General features: G+C 47.7%; 1 long non-coding RNA gene across 1 annotated transcript in view; it reads left to right on the forward strand.

Moving 5' to 3' along the window:
- Positions 1-1,465: 1,465 nt before the first annotated feature.
- The window catches only part of LOC115093086, an 83,196-nt gene continuing 61,139 nt past the window's right edge, over positions 1,466-23,522 (forward strand). Inside the window, exon 1 of the long non-coding RNA XR_003857165.1 lies at positions 1,466-1,555. This is a non-coding gene — a long non-coding RNA (uncharacterized LOC115093086). The remainder of the gene's footprint in view (positions 1,556-23,522) is intronic.

Here is a 23,522-nt window from a genome sequence, read left to right on the forward strand (position 1 = left end):
AGTGAAAAGTTAAGTGTTTCCATGAGGTAATTAGTTAAAAAATCCTCACAGAGCTCCAACCGCTATGCTGACTGCAGAGCGGAAAAAAGAAGACTGAGGGAGACACCTGTGGCTCACAGGGATAATTGCAGGCTGGGCATGCTCAGTGCACCCAGTGTGCCAGTGTCAGTCAAAGCTTGTTGAAACTTTGACAGAAAAGTTTTCCGTACAGGGCTCCATCCTCGATGTCACCCATTTGTGAGGACTACCATCCTGCTTGTCCTGTGAGAACTACTGTTCCTTGTTGATCAAGGATGGACTTTAGCCAAAATAGAGGTCTGTGTGCCAGCTAGATGACATACATGATTCATTACAGAATTTGAAGTATTGGGCCAGTCCCGCTCAATAGCAAGATGTAGTGCTATCAAGTCAAATACAGATGGCATGGAGCATCTGTGCGACTTTTAAATTACTTGATTATCTGGGCTTGTTTGGATCCTGATACAGAGCACCCCTTTATGTGCCAAGAAAGTACATGTAATTGCTGGCCATACATCACTGTCTCAGGGCATAATTTATTTTGTATTACTGTTGCTGAATGCAAGCAAACATATACTGTGCAAGGGTGCCATGTAGCATTATGTTTATCCTTTGGTGGATGAGGCAGGATGGGTGTAGCGATATTGTGGCTTTACTAAATTTATACATGGTCTTCACTACTATATAGGCAGCATGGATACTTTTGGGATATGGCTGTAGCTAGGTGGTGGGGAACCCACAGTAAGCGAGATATTGTGAGCAGGTGGCAGGGATTGATCATGCCCAAAGGATGTATGGCAAGTGCTATATTAAAAACAAATAAAGCTGGTCAGGCAGAGAATATTAGCTGGTATTCCTGCTGCTGCATTGCATGGGTAGACCATTAGGTGGTCCCAAAGTGGCCTATAAATAGGACAAGAGTCAATAGGTATGTTTCTGTAACTGTTGTACATTCCGTTTAATAGCATGAATGTACAATTGTTGCCAATATAATGTAATTGAAATAGTTGGCAAAGTTAACAAGGAGTGACTAAAACCTAAAGTTACAAGTATAGTACTGGTGTAATGATCAGATACATTTCATACATTCCAAGGTTGTACTTATAGCACTGGAAATATGGCTTCCTATTAGAAGGTGTGATTATGGTTTGTCACGTTTCTTGTTATTGCACAAAACTGTCTCCTCTGTGGAAAGGAATATTCTCACTAGCTACACTGCAAAGCTTGCTTACTCATGAACAGGGTTATCATGATCCTTCATGAAGGCTCCCTGTTATGGTTCATTTTTGGACCAGGTAGCTGCATACCACTTGTACTTGCATTAACAGAGTGCAAAGAATCATGCTACCACTTCAGTCATCAGTAGAATAATTTGATACACACCATTCTGGAAGTCACAGTAACAGCTACAGTGCATACTCAATTTTGTCATCCTGTTTCTTTCTATAGATTGAGAATCTCAAAGAAGTGGTCCAGGAGCTGTGCTGGAAGAAAAGGTGGTTGGATTGGCTGCGAGCTAGGCGGGATGGGGCTGGAGGTAAGTTCATGATATGGCCATCAGGGAGATGTTAACAAGGTCTGTCAGTGTCCTATTTTCAGCACCGGCCATACTATTAGTCTACTGCTCTACATAACTGTACCTGCCTTCAGCTTCAACAAACATTCATTCACACATACTTAAGATTTAGAAATTTCTCTGGGTCACAGGCAGAACTGTCATGAAGCCTTAATTGGAAGGCACCCTCAGGCCAAGCTGGTTATTCTTAAGGGTTTTCCTACCCTCATCTATATGTATTCCTATTGAAAATATATGGCCCATAACTATAGAACTATGTACAGCCTCATTGTTCTAGATGCCTTACTATATAAACCACAATCCATTACTTCAAACCTGTCACAAACTCTGAGCCATTGCACATGTGATGCTCCAAACATCCCGCAGAAATTATTCCTCTATACATCAACGGATCATTCTGTGGGTGTGCCACCACATATTTCATGAAGTAGCTATGAGCACTTCTCTTTGCCTACACCTCTCCCAGAAAATTAATGCCATCTAACTGCACATACCCTCCAGCATGTGAATACATGACATGAACCATAATTGCAGTTTTCTTCATAGATAGCAACACCTTGTCATTGGAGCCAGCCAAGGAGGAGGAGTCAGCAAATGGCAAGATCCCATTCCCTGACCCCACTGTCGCAGCTGCCACTAGTGGAGAGGAACATGATACTCCTCCCCCACCCCATTCACCACTAAGGGATCTGGCAGACCCTCCATCCTAATGATTAGGCCCCAGACCAGATGAGCCAGCTCACCCTCTCCCCATTCATTCAGGGCCTCCTTCCTCTTTGGACCAGAGATATAAGATGCTGGAACTGAGACTGGTGAGCCATTGCAGACCAGTATTCCCCTCCACCTCCACAATCATCATCATCATCTGCTGTCCTGGCTGCCCCAAGTGATAAGCCTGTGGCTCAATACCGTTTTGCTGAAGGGATGCAGATGATGGTGGAGGAGCAGAGGGCAATCAAGCTTCCCTTGGGAGGCTGCTGGGTCTGATGGACTGCCAGGGTGCGATACTACAACATCTCACAACGACAATAATGCTCATCACAATTAGGCTGCTACCATACCAATCAGGTTCCTAAGTGCGGTTCCTGGCCTAATTCCCTGGCGCTTTTTATGATTTTGTAAATAGTTTTGCTCCCTAGTTTGCTCCACCCCATCCTATTTTGTGTTTGATTTTATTTAAACTTATGCAACATTTATTTTATATATACCTAAAAATTGTTTTCAGATTTGCTATTCTTTACATGTGTGTATCTTTTATTAATTTCCTACCAGGGCTTAATTAGTGGAGGAATGGCCAGGATAGAAATTCCAGAACCTCTCATCAGGCATAAGAGGCAGAGCAATAGGGGTGTTCTCTAGGCCCTCTCCTTTTCTTCTCCCTCCCCTCCTCCATTCTCATCCTGTATTGCTGGGACCAGAAGGGGAAAGGCAGATAGTGAAACAGACAATGAAGACTACAGAAGAGACACACAAAGGGATTAATTTAGTACTAGTATGAAACCTGTGAGCTGCTGAATGCCTATAAAACCCACTCCTGGGTGTGTTGGCTTCTTGCTTATCACCCTTTCATCCCAGGCCCTGCTGCCTCTACTGGTGGTAACCACACATGTGGGGTTGAAAGGGGTAAGAGATTGAATCAGGGACTGTTGGGGGTTGGGGAAGTGAATGAGGGGAACTGGGAGGGTATGGGTTGCATTGGGGAGAGGGGAAAAGAGAGAATCGGGCTATCAAAAGGTGCTGCAGCATGTGAGTAAGGGGATCTGAGGGACTATGAGATGTGAATGAGAAGATCAGGTTGGGAGTGAAGTGTTTGGGAGTGAAGGAAGAGTGGTGACAGGATTGGGTGTGGTGGGGAGGGTAGAGAAGATAGTGGATAAAGTATGTGGTGTTGCTCCCTTCCTTTCACCCCAAAGGAGTCCAAGAACAGATCATGCATTCGAATTTCAGGCACCATACCCCTGTCCAAGCAGACAGGATAGCAAAACCTATACACCAGTCTGCTTTGGAGTAGTTGCTGGTTCCATAGCACTCTGAGCCCTGTCCTGGTGACACAGGTAGGCAGTCAGGTTTTCATGATATCCTCATTGAATATTCAATGAGGATATCCAGAAAAATTCCAGAAAGGTCCGGTTGTACCTAGTTTGGGGTGTAGCTATCTCAGAACTAGAGAAGTTAACTGTGCAAACCAGCACCTCCATTGCAAGCAATGCAAGCAGCGCACAGCCACTCACCCATGCTGTTTCGCTCCCGACGCGGCAGGACGCCGCCGTCGGGCCTCGTGCGCGGCTGGAACCGCGGTCTTGCCTGCTCTTGCGGCCCGAAGGCCGCCCCCGTCTCTCCTACTCTTCACCGCGGCCGGAGCCGCGGACTTTCCAGCTATCTTCGGGGCTGGGAGTGCCCCCGACGGGATCCTCATCTTCGCGGCGCTAGGCCGCAAGCCCCAGTGTCTTCCGGCGGCTGGAGCCGCCCCCGGGGCTTCTCGCAGCGGCTGCAGCCGCTGCCGATGTCAGGGCCTGTTCCTCAGGCCCTCCCCTGCCTTCTACGCATTTACGTTGGTGCAGGCCGCTGTCCGCGGTCCTGCACAGCTCCTACACTCCCTAGGCGCGCAGCCGCGTCTTTCTACAGTATTTAAAGGGCCAGACACAGGAAGTGTCTGGGCCCCACCTGAATGACTGTTTCCTGCCTCAGCCCTATAAAAGGCTGCTCCGTTTGCTGTTCCTGGCCTTGCATCGTCGTGAGTCTTCGCTCTGGAGGCTCCTGCCTGCCAGAGCTGCTTGTAAGGTCCTATGTCTTCGTGGAGCTCCTCGTTGTCTTCGCATTGTTCCAGTGTTCCATGTCTTCGTGCCTGAGGTCCATGTCCTGGTGTTCCTGCCTTCCTGGATGTTCTTGCCTTCGCCTCGCCTTTTCAACGCTCTTGAGCCTTCTGGTCCGGTAGGCTGGTGGTCCCTCAGATGCAGTACTCCTGGGTGGACTAGCCTGCTGGTGGACGGTTGTCCTGTGCTCCTGAGCTGCCAAGTTCCTGATGTGTGTTCCTGTGCTGTCCCGCTCCCATCGTGGTCCGTGACCAGCCTTGGGGCTGTGTAGGGCGCGTAAAGGACAGGGCGCGTAAAGGACAGGGTGGCCCGCGGGTGGCCTGAGTAGGGCGCCCTGAGAGACAGTGCCAATGTCCATGCCTTGTGTTGCTCCCTTGGATGTCTCGTCTTTGGATGCCGTTGCATCAGCCATGTGTCTCGTCTCTGGATGCCGTTGCATCAGCCATGTGTCTCGTCCTTGGATGCCGTTGCATCAGCCATGTGTCTCGTTCCTGGATGCCGTCACATCAATCCACAGTCATGTCTTCATAGCCCTGGTGTTATGTCTTCAGCCCAAGTGTCTTCGTGCCATGTGATTCCGTTGCATCAATCTTCAGTGTCTTCATGTCAAGGCCCGTCTGCCCTCAACCTCAGGCCAGGCCTGCTGCTCCATGCTGCTCGCAGCAGGTCCGAAAGGGCCCGGAATGGTCAGAGGACCATTCACCTTCCAACATCCTCGGATGTTTGGCCATGGGAGCTTGCCGGCCTGGCGGAGGGTAGACCGTCAGCCATGCGGGGCCACCGTCAACCCTTGGCTTGGCTCAGAAGGTCTGGGTCGGGCTGAGGCCCATGGGCACACGAAAAACACCATTCTCAACATTAGATAAGAACATTGGGGCATAAGGAGCTGGCTATCAAATTAAAACATAGGACCAACTAAATTCCAGAAAGGTTTGGTTGTAAGTAGCTTGAACATAGTACTGGTTCCCTGAGAGAAGCATGATAAAGGAAGGTATTCCATTTGCTTCATGGTTCCAAAGAAGGAAGGAACTTTCTGGATGACTTTAGATTTCAAAAAGGTCAATAAGACCCTAAGAGTGCCACGACTTCAAATGGAAACTCTTTGATCAGTCATGGTGGCGGTCCACAAAGGAGAATTCCTGGCATCATTGGATCTAACCGAAGCGTATCTGCATATAACCATTTGATTGGAGCACCAGAAGTTCCTAAGATTTATGATTCTAGGAAAGCATTTTCAGTTTTGGGCCCTTCCGTTTCGGCTGGTGATGGCACCGCTTATGTTCATCAAGAAGATAGTGGTGGTGGCTGCAGCTTTACAGAAAAAAGGAGTCCTGTTGCATCCATATCAGGACAATAAACTCATTCAAGCAAAGTCAGACGCCCTACGTCAACAGTTTGTGCATCGGGTCTTGGAGAGTTTGCGTTCTCTGGACTAGGAGGTGAACCTGGCAAACAGCAGGCTTGTACCATCCCAGTCCTTGGAGTATCTGGGGGCTCGATTCAAAACCAGATTGGTAAGATGCTTCTCACAGTGGATTGGATTAAGAAACTGCAGAAGCAGGTTTGCCATTTGTTACAGCTCTCGGTGCCCAGCTTTTGGGATTATTTACAGGACCTGGTTCTATGGCATCTACGCTGGATTTAGTTCCCTGGGCGTTCATGCATAAATGGCCCCTTCAGAGAGCACTCCCGTCCTGCTAGAACCCACTGGAGGAATTTCAGCTCCCGATAGCCTTCGGTGAGGTGGGGAATCCAGGTCCAATCTTTCGTAGTGGCTTTCTCAAGCCAATCTGGAGCGAGGAGTGGAGTTGAAAGTACCAGAATGGGTATAAAAACCACCAATGCCAGCCTAGAGTGTTGGGGAACTGTTTGTCAAGGACAGACAGCTCAAGGCCAATAGTCAGCCGAGGAAGTTTCATGATCTTTAAATTGATTGGAAACAAGGGCAGTGCACTTAGCATTACTTTTGTTTTGACCACAGTTGCACGGAAGAGCGGCGTGCGTATTATCGGACAATGCAATGACGGTGGCTTATATCAATCATCAGAGCGGAACCAAGAGTCTGGTTGTAGCTCAGGAGCAATTTTGCTGGGCAGAGCAACAGTTGGCAGTTCTGGCAGCATCTCACATAGCTAGGGTGGACAAATGTTCAGGCAGACTTTCTCAGCTGGCAGAGAAAGTCTGCCAGCTGAGAGGCTGGCAGAGGCTAGATGTCAGCTGGCAGAGCTGGCAGAGGCTAGATATCGGAGATTGGGAACTGGCGGAGGAAGCGATGCTCCTTATTCGGGCCAGGTGGATCATACTCCACATGGTTTGATGACTAAAGACAGAACACCAAAGCACCTTGCTTTTACAGTCACAGGAGGGAATATGGAGCAGAAGGAATTGACTGTCTAGTACTACCGTGGCCAACAGGGATCTTTCTGTACATGTTTCCTACATGGCCCCTGCTGGGGAGAATGATTCGCAAATAGAGAAACACCCAGGCAAAGTGATTCTTGTTGCTCCAGAAAAGCCACAATGGCCATGGTTCACAGATCTAATAAATTTGGCAGTGGATGGACCGTTAAAAGTTTGGACATCTTCAGAGGTTGTTTGTCAGGATCCAATTTTCTGGCATTAAATGGATCGCTTTAGTCTAGCAGCTTGGCTTTTGAAAGGAATTGCTTAAGAAGGAAAAGATATTCCAAGGAAGTCAGTGTCACTTTGCTACAGGCTAGGAGACCATCCACTTCCCTGGCCTATATTAGGATTTGGAGAGTCTTTGACGTATGGTGTCTTGAGCAGGGCATACAGCTACTCAGGCTTCGGTGTCGCATACCATGATGTTTTTACAAAGGGGTTTGGCCTTTAATTTCTTTTCAGTACAGGTGGCAGACTTAGGCTATCTTTGTGGTAAGGTGCAGGGAATGTCCCTAGCTTTCTACCCAGACATAATTCAATTACTTTGGAGAAAAAAACATTTGTGTCCCCCTGTGAAGAAGATGTGTCCATCGTGGAACCTTAATTTGATGCTGTGGGTTCATTGTTTAGCACAATACAAACCTTTTGAAGAGAGCGTCTTTAAAGAATTCAACCCTGATAGTAGTATTTTTGGTGGCCATTTGTTCAATTAGAATGATTTTGGAGCTTCAGGCATTGTCATGTAGAGATTCTTTTCTGCAGATTTCAGAGGGGGGTGTCTTTGTGCACTGTGCCTTCTTTTTTGCCAAATGTTGTATCTGCCCTTCATCTCAGTAGATGGTGGAACTTCCCGCTTTTCAAAATTTGGATTCAGTGATGCCACATGCAAGGGAGCTTCATCTGTTAGATGTGCGTTAGGCTCTGTTGAGAGATATATCAGGGTTACCAACAGTTTTTAGAAGTTGGATCACCTCCTAGTACTATAAAATGGGCCAAAGAGGGGAGGTAAAGCCTCCAAGGCTACTATTGCATGGTGACTGAAGGAGACAATTGATTCGGCATTCTTTTGCAGGGGGTCGGCGAGTACCCGAGGGCCCACTTAACTCGGGCACACGCAATCTCTTGGGCTGAGTGTTAGTTTCTCCGTAGGAGATCTGTCAAGCGGTTACATGGACATCACTGCACACTTTCACCAGACATTACCAGCTGGATGTCCGAGCGCCGGATTTAGCTGGGTTTGGGGAGAGTACTGCAAGCAGGGCAGTCACGTTCCTGCCCAGTTTAGGGGTGTTTGGCTGTCATGTTCCTGCCCAGTTTAGGGGTGTTTGGGTCATCCTAGGCATCTGGATTGATCTGGGGTATGAACAGGAAAGAAACATTGGTTCTTACCTGCTAATTTTCCTTGCTGGAATACCAAAGATCAGTCCGGAGCCCCACCCATTCTGGAAAACCCACTGTAGTGTTCAGTATGTAAATAGTAGAGGTGTGAATCATGTGATCGATCGTCTTAACGATCGATTTTGGCTGGGGGGGGAGGGAAATCGGATCGTCGTGTTTTGTTTTGTTTTGAAATCGTTAAAAATCGTAAATCGGGGAAGGGCAGGAAAACCGGCACACCAAAAAAACCCTAACACCCACCCCGAACCTTTAAAACAAACCCCCACCCTCCCGAACCCCCCCCCCCAATGTTTTAAATGACCTGGGGTCCAGTGGGAGGGTCATTTTGCAATATGGCAATATGGCCATACGGCTGGCGCCATTTTGCAATACGGCTCGAGTGCAAGAGGTCATTCCCGGACCCCCGCTGGACTTTTGGCAAGTCTTATGGGGGTCAGGAGGCCCCCCCCAAGCTGGCCAAAAGTCCCTGGGGGTCCAGCGGGGGTCCGGGAGCGATCTCCTGGACGCGTGACGTCGGGAGCTAGGAATCAAAATGGCGCCGGCGCTACCTTTGCCCTGTCACATGATAAGGGCAAAGGGCCACCGGCGCCATTTCTCTTCACAGCAGCTGTGGCCAGAGAGCGGGACATCGCGCCGGGATCATCGCGCCGGGACCCCAGGTCATTTAAAACATTTTGGGGAGGTTTGGGAGGGTGGGGGGTTGTTTTAAAGGTTCAGGGTGGGTGTTAGGGTTTTTTTGGTGTGCCGGTTTTCCCGCCCCCTGTGTAACGATACAATACAAATGCCCCTGAAGATAAATCGTGGGCATTTGTATTGTATCGTGCACTCTAACGATTTTGGACGATTTTAAAATTATCTGACGATAATTTTAATTGTTCAAAAACGATTCACATCCCTAGTAAATAGTGCAGAGTTTGTGTTAAGAAGGGGGGCCTTAGGAGGCCTTGCCTTCTGTTATGTGCACATAGGCTTTGGCTAGATGTAGCAAGAGATGCCATGAGCAGCTGCTGCGTGAGAATAGGAGATGTGTGCCCTTGAACCTCGGTGAACCCAGAGAGGAGCTCCGGTGAAACACAGAGGCTGGTGAGACAAATCCGTGTCTGGGTCGAGACCAAGCCCAGGCCCCTGCCGACCTGCATACCTTAGTGAGACCAACCACCCTTGGTTGGTCTCTGAGTGGTCCTCTGACTACTCCAAGCCCTTTCGGACCTGCCGCTGGGAACGGCAATGGCAGCAGGCCGGACAGGAGACAAGCACGGACGAAGGCTCTGGAACATGAAGACTGAGACAGGAAGGTTGGGGCGTGCAGACTCAGACGAGAAGCTTGGGATGTGAAGACTCAGACGAGAAGCTTGAGCACAAAGACTCAGAAACAAGGTTTAGGAACAAGTACTGGTTTGAGGCTGCCATGCAGCGCGCCCTACACAGCCCACCGACACGGGCGGACCCCATGGGCTGGTCATGGACCACGCTTGAGAGTGAAACGGACTCCAGACGAATATGTGGTAATTGAAGCCGGAACATGGCGAAGATTCAGTAGAAGCCTGTACCAAGACGCGCTCTACACAGCTGCCCATGGCTGGTCGTGGACTACGCTGAAATGGGACAGGTTCAGTCAGAGTCTTAGGCATGGACGGAGCAGCCACCAGAACATAGGGCATTTCCGGCCATGGCCCTTTAAATCTCTGAAGAAAACACACCTCAAAATCTGGCTCTTCCTAAAAGCCTTCCCGCCAGAAACTTAGCCCCCTTGCCCAGGCCCCCACCCCTGCTCAGAAATGAATCTTCCCCAGTCTGCCATCAATCACCCCTGTAGTTCCCCTTGTAAAGTAACTGTACATATTTAATCCACTATGCCACCACATCCCTCTCTCTATCTTCTCCAAATCACATATTAAATGTTATTTTTCAAAGTTACTATGTAAATTAACCTTTCAAAGTTACTATGTAAATTTATCTTTCTAAATTATTTAAGTTACAATGTTACAATGTAAAATAAGCAGCTTCTGCCTTATTTCTGTTCAGTTACATGTAAACCGATGTGAAATCTCGATCGAATGTCGGTATATAAAAACAAATAAATAAATAAATAAATATCCGAGGGCCGAGATGATTTCCAGGATAAGGGACCAAGACGAGACTTGGCTTCGAGCACAGGGTAGGGGGCCAAGATGAGACTTGGCTTTAGGCATGAAACATGGGACCAAAACGAGACTTGGCTTCAAGTGAAGATGACCCTTCGGAGACTAGTGCTGAAAAACAAGAAGGCAAGCCCATGCCACGAGGTGACAAGACACGACATGACATGCCAGAGAAGGTAGCGATGAGGAACCAAGGGACCAGGAAGCAGCAGAAGCGGAGACGAGGCATCAGGAAGACCACGAGATATCAGGAAGACTAGAGATAATCCAGAAGAGACCAGGAACATGAAGAACAATGAGGGATCCCACGAAGAACAGGAAATACCAGCAGGAGCGAAGACGAGAAGTCCTGGAAAGGAACTAACTCCTTGCGAAGGCCCCTAAGGACTGGAAGCTGGGCCCTTATATAGGGCTGAAGATCAGGAAATGCCCTGGGAGGAGTCCAGGTGGGGCCCATGGCATTTCTGGCCATGGCCCTTTAAATCTCTGAAAGAGGCGCGGCCCGCACCTTAGGAAGCAGGAAATGCAGCACGGAGGAGCAGGGCTGGGCCGAGGGGCAGGCCCCTGACGTCAGCAGCGGCTCCTACCGCTACAGGAAGGATCGAGGGCAGTTCCAGCCGCCTGGAAAGCCCGGGGACTGCAGCCTCCGGGCCACGAGGCTGAAGAGAGCATCGGCGGCAATTCCGGCCGCAAGAAGGTCCCGGTAACAGCGGCTCCATGCCGAACTGAAGGACGCCGACGTCCGCGGCTCCCTGCCGCGGTGAAGAGAGGCTACTGTGGCTCCGTGCCACGGAAGTAGTCGGCGGCTCCGTGCCGCGATGGTAAGTACAGTGTCATAACAGTTTGTTGCTGGTTGCAAAGTTCAATCATTGATGCTTGACGGATAAGCCCCAGTTTGGAGGGCTCCACCTTCCTCCTGCTTGGTTGAAGGGTAGGGTTGAAGTTTATATTTATGGCTTATCTCATCCTGACTTGGGTACAGGTCATACTGAGAGACTGCAGGTAGCACACTAGGTTAAGTAGCAGTGTTAGTAAAGCTTTTCTTCTGTTTCCATCTGTTGGTAGGGAGGCAAAACCCAGACATCTGGACTGATCTTTGGTATTCCAGGAGAAAAAATTAGCAGGTAAGAACTAATTTTCCTGTCACTTCCTACTATGGAAGATTAAATAACCGTTACAGCAGTCTGCAGTGGCGGTGCTGTGGTAAAGATGTTACACTCCTAATATACTGTACACTGCATGACCTTACTGTTAAGCTCACTCCTTAGTAGGAATCACAGTGGATACCTTCACCTACATAGGGATGGCATGCATATCATAGTAATATTTTAGGAGAACAGCACTTCCAGTATCCTTGTCTGATCTTGGTCTGTCTTCTGCTTCTATTAGTAATTTTTTTTATTTATATTTTGCCTTTTGTGATACTACAAAGTGGATTAATTTAATTTAATTTAAAAACATTTTTCTATACCGTCGTTTAGAAGAGCACCATCACAACGGTTTACAGTTAGGCACAAATATGTTTGGTTTGGTTTCTAAATTATCCAAAAGGTGCCAGTATTATACGGTTATATAGTTCAATAATATACTCTAAATGGGGAATTGGTGTGGTTACCATTTATGATTGTTAGCGTAATCATATGTTTATACTGTCTTTCAAATATAATACTTAAATATGAGAAAAAAATAATAAAAATAAGCAACTCTGCATTTTATACTGGTGACTTTCAGCTGTTTTTGTGTTATTATTCAGCTACCTCACTGTGAAATGCTTTTTTGAAGAGCCATGTTTTTAAGCCTTTTTTGAAGAGTTTTAAATCTTTCATTAGTCTTAATTCCAGGGGTAATGTGTTCCATAGTAAAGGTCCTGCCAAAGATAGTGCTCTCTCTCTGACTTGGGTCAACTTTGCTGTTTTGACTGAGGGTATGGTTAGTAGAGCTCTATTGGCTGATCTGAGACTTCTTTGAGGGACATGTAATCATAGTGCGGTGTTTAGCCAGTCAGCCTGTTCGTCATTTATTAGTTTATGCTCTGTGCATAGTGTTTTAAATTGTACTCTTTGTTCTATTGGGAGCCAGTGTAAATCTGCAAGTGTCTGGGTGATATGATCTCTTCTGCCTTTACCAGTAAGTATTCTGGCAGCCGAGTTCTGTAATATTTGCAGTGGTCTGATAGTAGTATATGGTAATCCTAGGAAAAGTGTATTACAGTAGTCCGTGCTGGCAAATATTACTGTTTGTAGTATTGTACGAAAGTGTTCCTGATTTAATAAGGGTTTTAGTCTTCTAAGGACCATTAGTTTGGTGTAGCCTTCTCTTGCTTTTATTGATATGTGTTGTTTAAGGCTCAATTCCGTGTCTATAGTTACTCCTAGGTTTCTAGCTTTATCAGTTAGCTCAACTGATTTGCCATTTTTAAGTCGGATGGGATTTTGAATTCTTTCAATGTTTTTTCGTTCATGATGTATAAATTCTGGTTTTTCGATGTTGATTAATAGTTCCATTTGGTTTAATAGTTGTTTTATTATGTCTAGGTATAACATTGCAAAATTTTGTGATTTTTCAATTGTTTCTTCAACTGGTAGAATTAACTGAATGTCGTCAGCATATATGTAGTGTATTATACCTAGCCCCGCTAGCAGGTGGCAGAGGGGGAGCATGTAAATGTTAAATAGCGTCGCCGAGAGTGCTGAACCCTGGGGGACTCCTGTTTTTAGTTTGATTTTGTCTGATATTGTGTTTTTTTATCTGTACCTGATAAGATCTATTGTTCAGATAGGATGTGAACCATTCAGTTGTTTTGTTTTGTAATCCAATTTCTTCCAGTCTTTTCAATAGTATGTCATGGTTTACCGTGTCAAATGCTGCTGACAGATTTAGCAGTATCATGATGTAGTGTTTTCCACTGTCAAATCCACGAAGTACGTTATCTGTTAGAGAGATTAGTAATGTTTCAGTGCTATAGTGTTTCCTGAAGCCATGTTGTGATGGGAAGAGTATGTTATTGTTGTCTAGATGTTCGGCTAGTTGCTTTTGTACTGCTTTTTCTATTAATTTTGCGATCGGCAAGTTTGAAACAGGTCTATAGTTACTTAAAACGGTTGGGTCACTGTTTTTCTTTTTCAAGATCTGTTTTATTATTGCATTTTTAAGTGAGTCTGGCATGACTCCTTCATTGAGTGATAGGTTAATTATTTTGGCTAATGTGCATGAGGATATTTCAGCTAGTTTTTTTTATATTTGTAGTAGGAATGGTGTCGATTTTATGTGGTGCAGGATTCAGTACATACAGGTACTTATTTATTTAACACATTTATATACCGTTTCACCAATGTAAAATTGAACAAAGCGGTTTACAATAAATTCGTAAAAATCCAAAATAATAAAATAAAAATAACAAAATTATATTAAATAATAAAATAAAATAGAATGAGAAAAAAAAATTAAAAATTATAAAAATAGAATAAAAATACAATTTTTATCTGCCGATCTAAGATCTCTTGAAGGTTTATACATTCTTAATTCCGTGCAAAGCCAGGTGGTATCGATGTTGTTTAGTAGCGAATGAATAAGCATAATAATTTTATATCTTATTCTGTATTTCACGGGTAGCCAATATAAACTTCGTAGAACAGGAGAAATGTGTTGTCTCATGAGCATCGCTGTAAGGAGTCTAGCTGCTGAGTTCTGAATTAACTGAAGAGGCCTAATAACAGTTTCAGAAAGGCCTAAATATAATCCGTTACAGTAATCTATAACCGGAGAAGATCAAGGCCTGCAGAACTGTTCTAAAATCATTAAAGAACAGTAAAGGTCGTAACCGTTTTAACACATGCAATTTAAAGAATGAATTTTTTACAACCTTTGAAATATGCTGGGAAAGTGATAGATTCGAGTCTATCCATACACCCAGATTACGCGCGACTTTTGTAACTGGAATGACCTCTTTACCTAAAGTAATACTCTCTGGAGGAGTGTTATTAGAGTTAGATATGAAGCTTAACAACTAAATTTCTGTTTTCTTTTTATTAAGCTTCAGGCGATTGTGAGCCATCCATTGTTCAAAGGTGTTCATATAGAGTTGAATCATGGATAGTGTTTCTGACCAAGACTTATACGGTACAAAGAGTTGGATGTCGTCAGCATAAATTTTAAATTGAATATTTAATGATGAAAGGATATGACACAACGGAATCAAATATATGTTTAATAATATTGGGCACAACGAAGAGCCCTGAGGTACTCCAGTTGACTGAGAAAAGAAGTGAGATGAGAGAGCCGATGTTAATTTGACAAACACGGTTAGAAAGAAAACTTTCAAACCAATTTAATACCGTAGACTGAATACCTACCTATATGTTGCAAAATGGATAATAAGATTTTATGGTGTCAAATGCTGCTGAGATATCCAAAAATATCACCAAAAAGTCTGTATAGGAGTCAAATCCTCTTAGGAAGGTATCAAAAGATGAGAGAAGAATAGTTTCCGTGGAATGACCTTTTCAGAAGCCATGTTGATTTGGATTTAGAATGTTGTGTTCATTTAGATAATCTTTTAACTGAAATAAAACTACAGACGCCAAAGTTTTTGCTAAAGACGACAAAGAAGCAATGGGTCTTAGATTAGAAAATTCCAGAAATGGTTGAGAATTGTTCTTTAATATAGGCAAAATGGAAGTTTGTTTCAATACGTCTGGAAACTTTCCGGATTCTTGAACAGACCCCCCGAGCATGGATTAATGGGAGAGTTAGAAACTTTTTGCTTATTTACAATTTTCTGTATGATAACTGGGGTGACTACCTGAAATTCAGTCCATTCTGCAGTAAGAGCTTTCTGTTTGTAATTTGGATAAGGTAAATCAGTAAATTCTTGAGATATAGTTATAATTTTCTTTTGGAAAAACTCTGCTATTTGGTTACAAATTTCATTTGTAATTACAGGAGTCGTTATATTGTGATCAGCTGTTAGTTGTTTTACTATATTAAATAATGTAGGTTTGTACCAGATATCAGACTGTCATCATAGTGTATTTACGCCGATTGGGAGCGCATGTATTTCCCTACTTGGATGTTTGGCTGATCAAGAGCTCATTTCAGGACAAACAAATTAATAGAAATCACTATCCAACTGTTGCAGTCATAGGGCTTGTCAAGAGCTTTCAGGAATGACGTCTGAGCTTATCACCTGTTTACTAGGGTTTATGGCAGCTTCCTATACAGTACATGTTGCAGGCCAAGACTTATTTCCTCAATGCCATGGCCAGGACATTGTGAACATGCTGGGAGGTAATTCAAAGACAATAAACTTCAGCCTGGTCCTTATCAATAGGCCTCATGGCTGCAACAGTTTAGTTCATGGATGAGTAACCTAATGATTAGAGCAGCTGGCTAAGAACCAGGGAAACTAGGGTTTAAATCCTGCTGATGCTCCTTGTGTCCTTGGACAAGTCACTTCTCCCTCTATTAGCTCAGATACAAATATAGGAGGTAGTTTTCAAAGGAGTTACGAGCACAAATGTAATGTTGAGATTACTTACCTGATAATCTCCTTTTCCTTAGTGTAGACAGATGGACTCAGAACAAGTGGGATGTACAAAAGCTACTCCCGAGCCGGGCGGGAGGCTGCCTGAGGACCGCGTAAGACTGCCCTCGCAAATGCTGTGTCCCCCCTGGCCTGGACATCCAGACGGTAAAATCTGGAAAAGGTATGGAGGGAGGACCATGTCGCCGCCTTACATATCTCCGCGGGCAACAGCATCCTAGATTCTGTCTAAGATGCCGCCTGCGCTCTGGTAGAATGAGCCTTGACCTGCAGAGGCGGTGACTTCCCGGCCTCTACGTGGGCCGCTCTGATAACTTCTTTGATCCAGCGGGCGATGGTGGGCCGTGAGGCCGCTTCTTGTTTCTTCCCGCTGTGAAGGACGAACAGATGGTCCGTCTTTCGTACTGCTTCTGCCATTTCCAGGTATCTGGGCAGTAATCTGCCGATGTCGAGATGGCGTAGCAAACGCCCTTCTTCTGATTTCTTCAAACCCGCCGTGGTTGGCAAGGATATGGTATGGTTAAGATGAAATTGTGAGACTACTTTAGGTAGAAAGGAGGGAACCGTGCAAAGATGGATAGCCTCAGTAGTGATTCTGAGAAAGGGATCACGGCAGGACAGCGCTTGTAGCTCTGAGATGCAGCGTGCTGAACACACTGCCAGCAGGAACACCATCTTCAAAGTTAGCGAACGGAGAGACAGGCCCCGAAGGGGTCTGAAGGTGGATCCCGCGAGGAAATCCAAAACAAGGTTGAGGTTCCACAGGGGCACTGGCCACTTCAGTGGCGGACGAATGTGCTTGACTCCTTTCAGGAAGCGAGAAACATCTGGGTGTGTGGCAATGGTCTTGCCGTCCCTCCTGGGACCGTAGTAAGACAGCGCAGCCACCTGAACCTTGATGGAGCTTAGGGAGAGACCCTTCTGAAGCCCATCCTGCAGGAAATCCAGAACAATAGGGATAGTAGTCACATGTGGATTGGTGCCATGAGTGTCGCACCAGGCTTCAAATACTCTCCAGATCCTTCTGTAGGTGAGGGATGTGGAAAACTTGCGCACTCGGAGGAGTGTATCTATCACCGGCTCCGAGTAACCTCTTTTCTTCAGTCTAGCCCTCTCAATGGCCAGACCGTAAGAGAGAATTGAGCTGGATCCTCGTGGAGGATGGGACCTTGATGCAGCAGGTCCCTGAGCGGAGGCAGGGGAAGAGGCTCCCCTGTCAGTAGTCTTCTCATGTCCGCGTACCAGGGTTTTCTTGGCCAGTCTGGTGCCACTAGAAGAACTAGGCCCCTGTGCCTCTGAATCTTGTGTATAAGGGCGCCCAGCAGGGGCCACGGAGGAAAGGCATATAGCAGGGTCCCTGGAGGCCATGGCTGAATCAGGGCGTCGATCCCGTGAGAGAACGGATCTCGCTTGCGGCTGAAGTATCTGGGTACTTGAGCATTGGACCTGTCCGCTAGTAGGTTCATGTCCGGAGTCCCCCACTGATCCATGATCATCTGGAAGGCTGTGGGGGACAGCTGCCATTTAGGCTTTCCCGGCTGAGGAAGTCTGCCGCGGTGTTGTTCCTTCCGGCAATGTGGACGGCGGAGATGTCCTGGAGATTCGCCTCTGCCCAAGCCATCAGTGGGGCTATCTCTAGGGACACCTGTTGGCTTCTGGTTCCGCCATGTCGGTTCATGTATGCCACCATGGTGGCATTGTCGGACATCACTTTGACTGCTCTGTTCCGCAGTCTGGGAGCAAATTGCAGGCAGGCTAACCAGACTGCCCGTGCCTCTAGACGGTTGATGTTCCACCCCGACTCTTCTCTGCTCCACCGCCCCTGGGCGGTGAGCTCTTCGCAGTGTGCTCCCCATCCGCTCAGGCTGGCATCTGTGGCGAGCAGAGTCCATGTGGGGGAGGACATTTTCGACCCCTTGCTCATGTGTTCGGACTGCAACCACCACTGTAGCTGGGTCCGCACTCTGGCTGGTAGAGGTAGATGCACGGAGTAATTCCGGAAGTGTGGGCTCCATCGAGAGAGAATGGAGCGCTGTAGTGGTCTCATATGGGCCCGCCCCCAGGGTACCACTTCCAGGGTGGATGCCATGAGACCGAGAACCTGCAGATAATCCCAAGCTATGGGCCGGCTGATTCCCATCAAGGACCGTAGACGCGTCTGGAGTTTTAATCTTCTCTTGGTGGTGAGACTGACTTTGTCTGCCTGGGTGTCGAACTGGACTCCCAGGTATTCCAGTGATTGGGAAGGCTGTAGGCAGCTCTTGCTCAGGTTGACTACCCATCCCAGGCTTTCCAGAAGGGCAATCACTCTGTTGGTTGCCTGATGGCTCTCCTCTCGGGATTTCGCCCTGATCAGCCAATCGTCTAGGTAGGGATGGACAAGGATTCCTTCCCGTCTGAGCACCGCTGCCATCACTACGATCACCTTGGTGAAGGTCCGCGGTGCCGTGGCTAACCCGAAGGGCAAAGCCCGGAATTGGAAGTGTCGTCCCAGAACCTTGAAGCGTAGGTAACGCTGATGATCCTGATGGATCGGGATATGCAGGTAGGCTTCTGACAAATCTAAGGCCGTGAGGAACTCCCCTGGCTGTACTGCGGTCTTGACTGAGCGCAGAGTTTCCATGCGAAACCTTGAGACCCTTAAGTATCGGTTGACTGACTTGAGGTCTAATACGGGCCGGAAAGTGCCCTCTTTCTTGGGCACCATGAAATAAATGGAATAGTGCCCAGAATCCATTTCCCATGCAGGTACTGGGATTATGGCTTTCAAGGACAGGAGCCTCGCCAGGGTAACTTCTAATGCCGCCTTCTTGTGGATTGGACACGGAGACTCCACAAACCTGTCCGGAGGGGTGTGATGGAAGTCCAGATAATAGCCCTCTCGGATGATGGCGAGGACCCACTGGTCCGACGTAATCTCGACCCATCTGGGGTAGAAGAGGGTTAACATGCCCCCTATGGCTCCGTCCCCTGGATGGATCGGCTGATTCTCATTGTGAGGCGCGGCCGGGACCTGAACCCTAGCCGGCTCCCCTCTTGCATTGCTTGGTCCGAAAGGACTGGTTCCTGGCCTGAGGACGAGGTGACTGGCAGCGACTCCTATAGGGAGTGAAGCGTTGGGAGCTTCTACCTCTGGAGGGCCTCGGAAAGGTGCGCTGGTTCCTCTTTGACCTGTCTTCCGGTAGTCGAGTTACTGGAGAGGCACCCCATGTGCTGGCCAGTTTATCTAGGTCGCTGCCGAACAGAAGAGAACCCTTGAACGGCATTTCTAGTGAGACGTGTCTTAGAAGGAGCGTCGGCTGACCAGTTCCGTATCCAGAGCTGCCTCCTGGCTGCTACTGAGGATGAGACCCCCTTGGCTGTCATAAGGACTAGGTCGGAGGCGGCATCCGTAAGGAACGATAGAGCTGACTCCATGTCTGCTGCCGGAGCATTGTTCCTGACCTGTGACAAACAGGAACGCGTTACTACTGTGCAGCAGGTTGCGATTCGCAGAGACAGAGCTGCCACCTCAAAAGTTTGTTTCAGGATGGCGTCCAGGCGTCGGTCATGAGCCTCCTTGAGGGCCGCCCCCCCCCCTCCACTGGAATGGTAGTGCGCTTGACTACAGCGCTAACCAAGGCGTCCACCTTAGGGCACGCCAGCATATCCTTGATTGCCGGGGCCAGGGGGAACATGCCGGACAGGGCCCAACCCCCTTTAAATGAGGCCTCCGGCGCATTCCACTCCAAATCGATCAGCTGTTGCGCCGCTTGCAGGAAGGGGAAATGGCGGGCTGTGGGACGAAGACCATCCAGCAGGGGGTTCTGCGTAGATGCCTCCATGGTGCTGGGGCCTGAAATAGCTAACTCCGACCGGCACTGAGAGACCAGGTCGGAGAGATCCTCCTTAGGAAAGAACCGCCTCATAGTTCGATATGGCTCTATCCCCGAGGGAAGTTCCCCCTCCTCGGGGGGTTCGGACTCGTCCTCCGAGACATCAGGATCCGCAGGAGCCGGACTGCTCGGAGGCGGGTGCCCACGATAAGGGCGAGAGGGTCCGGGGACAGGGTCAGCCGGGGCGACAGGGCCTGGACGGGAAGCCGACTGCATCTGTACAAAGGCGTGAATCCCCTTAAATAAGTCCACCCAGGAAATGGAAGCGGTCTCTAGCCGTCGGGGTACCAAGTCCCCCGGAATTCCTGGCTGTTCAGGGCACCCCGCTAAATCCAGGGTCGCCCCTGGGGAACTGTCGGTACACCTCGGTTGAGACTGGTCCTGGCCCGAGGCTCCCACGGCCTCCTCACATTGGGCACAAAGGGAGTCTGGCTCCTCGCTCTGCATGACTCTAAGCTGGCACGCTGAGCACAGGCCAAGAGCTTTCACGCCGGAATCAGGAGGTGCTGCCTCTAGAGACGCCGGGGCGTTTAAGTGTTCCATCGCGTCTTGCGAATGCAGGGCGCCGGAGCTTATACTGTCAGCAATATGCGCTCAATAATAATATGAGCCCAGTAACAATATGCGCTCAATAATATGCGTACAGCAATATGCGCTTAATAATATACAATATGCGCTCAAGAATATGCGTTCAATATACGCTAAATAATAAACAGTATGCGCTCAATAATATGCGTACAGCAATATGCGCTCAATAATATACAATATGCGCTCAATAATATGCGTTCAGCAATATACGCTAAATAATAAACAATATGTGCTCAATAATATGCGTACAGCAATATGCGCTCAATAATATACAATATGCGCTCAAGAATATGCGTTCAACAATATACGCTAAATGATAAACAATATGCGCTCAATAACATGCGTACAGCAATATGCGCTCAATATTATACAATACGCGCTCAATAATAAACTCAATAACATACGCTTAGCAATATATATGCTGCGTTGTGCGCCTATCCACAGGTGCCTATCCTTGTGCGCCTATCTGTGGGCGCTCAATACCTGAACAAGGCAGACAAAATGGCGATCTCCACGGCGTGCCGCATGCAGGCCTTACCTGATCCTCGGCGCTTCCCGGCTGTAACCCTGGCGGTCTCCGGCAGCGGGGGGAGAGGAGAAATACCTTCACCGCCGCGCTCGAGAAAGTGCACCCCCTGCCTCTAAGCCGCCAAACTCGTCTCGCTCGGGGCTAAGTCCACGCCGGGACCGAGGCGCCTCTCAGCCAGGCCCGAGCCCTTCTCGCTCAGGGGCTAGATCCCTGCCGCGATTCGGCCACCGGACCGAGGCCTAAAACCTCCGAGGGACCACGGAAATCACCTCGGGAAACTCAACTGGGGGAGTGCGGGGCTCGTCGTCTGAGAAATTTGGAAAGTAGTATTGGAAAACACGCTCAGCGAGCGTGCAGGCTCTCCAAACTGCTTTGGAGACGGAAATTACTGAGTTGCTTCACTTCCTGTGGGGGTATATGTACCCGTGCTGACGTCAGATCCGTCTCCAACTGCTAGCACGAGCACACTATACCCACTTGTTCTGAGTCCATCTGGCTACACGCTAGGAAATGTACTTTTGTAGCAACTTTCAAAAGCTATTTACTCCAGTAAAGTACATTTACACATGTAAATTCCAATTTTAAGCACGTAAATGCATTTTAAAATCAGGCCCTTAGAATGTAAGCCCTCTGAGGACAGGAAAGTGCCTACTGTACCTGAATGCAATTTATCTTGAGCTACCAATGAAAAAGCATGAGCTAAATAAATAAGATTACATAAGACAAGCTCAATGGATCTTGAAATCTCAGTGCAGTGAACTACTCTTCTCCTCAAGGACTACATACTTTTTTCATGGATAGACTTGGAGCCCTTGGTATGAAGTCCCTTGAGATGAGTGTCCCAGACACAGGCTGGGAGCACCCATAGTCGGTACAATTTTTAAGGAGGCGCATTTGGTAGAGCAAGACCTTTAGTCAAACTGGAATGGAACAGCTACCAAGACAGTCTCTTAGCTCTTCTATAACTTGGATGAAGTCCTGTAGTCTCTGTGTGGCCCAATCCACTGAACAGGGGTGGGCAACTCCAAGATCCTCAAACTGGCCAGGTTTTTAGGATAATCTTAATGAATATTACACACAAATGATGGTAGAAAAGGACAAAACGGTCCGTCCAGTCTGCCCAGCAAGCTTATGGTAGTATCTGCCGTGCTGCACAGGTCACACACATACTTATCAGTTTCCCAGATCATAAAAGTCAGGGCCCTTGTTGGTTGCTGTCTGAATCCAATTTCCCTTTTCCTCCTGCCGTTTAAGCAGAGCAGTGATGGAGTTTCATTCACGGTATGAAAGCTTATTAGTTAAGGGTAGTAACCACCACATCAGCAAGTTACCCCCTTGCACTCTTTTCTTCATTTCCAACCTCTAACCTTTAGGGATCCACAGTGTTTATCCCATGCCCCTTTGAATTCTTTCACTGTTTTTGTCTTCACCATCTCCTCTGGAAGGGAATTCCAGGCATCCACCACCCTCTCCGTGAAGAAATATTTCCTGACGGTCATAAGTCAACCTCCCTGGAGTTTCATTTCATGACCCCTAGTTCTATTGAGTTCTTTCCAATTTCCAATGGAAAAGATTTGTCAATTATGCACCATTAAAACCTTTCAGGTATTTGAAGGTCTGTATCATATCTCCCCTGTACCTCCTCTCCTCCAGGGTATACATATTTAGATCCTTCAACCTTGCCACATAAGTCATTTGATGGAGATCCCCCACCATTTTGGTCGCCCTCCCCTGGATCACCTCCATCCTGTCTCTGTACGTTTTGAGATACGGTCTCCAGAACTAAACACAGTACTCCAGGTAAGGCCTCACCACGCACCTGTACAAAGGGATTATCACCTCCTTTTTCTTACTGGTTATTCCTCTCTTTGCAGCCCAGCATTCTTCTGGCTTTAGCTATTGCCTTGTCACAGTGTTTGTCTCCACTCCGCCCTCCTTAACTCTCTGGCGACTCCTCCTGCGGTTGATGGACGTTTGGCTGCCACGGCGTCTGCCTGCCATCCTCTCCGGCGTCCCCAGTCCGGCTTGGGCACTGCCTCCCGCCATGCTGTCCAGCTGCCTTAGGGCGCGCGCCGCGGGACCCTGCTTCAAATACTTTCTTTGGTGCGAACCTCAGGGGTGTCCCCCTGTGATGATGTCACGCATCCCGAATACAAAAAGCCTTCGCTACTGCTAGCTAATCGAGTTAGCAAAGGGATTCCTTATGGATGGGATTCACTCTCCGTACCTAGCTACTCTGCCTCTCCATTATTGGACTTACTCTATTTGGGGTACCTGCTCCTCGGGGGCCTCTTTCTTCTCTTTCAGGTCGCTGTCTGGAACAGGTACTCGCTCCTCGAGGGCCCATGTTCCCGGACTCGCTGCCTGGACTTCACTTCTGCCTGGAAGATACTGCTGCCTACGCCATCAGTGAGTTACCATCTACTTCTCTCAGAGCTATTCCCTGGAACCAGGTACTCGCTCCTCGAGGGTCTGCCTCTACTCCAGCTCCTGTGTTTCCTACCGAGAGACACAGCTGTGTGAGTACTCAACCAACGAGTCTCTATCCCAGAACCCTGCATTCTTCATTGTACTCTCTCAGTTTCTCTTCACTACAGCACAGCCATTGAGGGATCATTGTTCCAGAGCCCTGAGGGACT

This window comes from Rhinatrema bivittatum, chromosome 5, assembly GCF_901001135.1.
Source record: "Rhinatrema bivittatum chromosome 5, aRhiBiv1.1, whole genome shotgun sequence".
NCBI lineage: Eukaryota > Metazoa > Chordata > Amphibia > Gymnophiona > Rhinatrematidae > Rhinatrema > Rhinatrema bivittatum.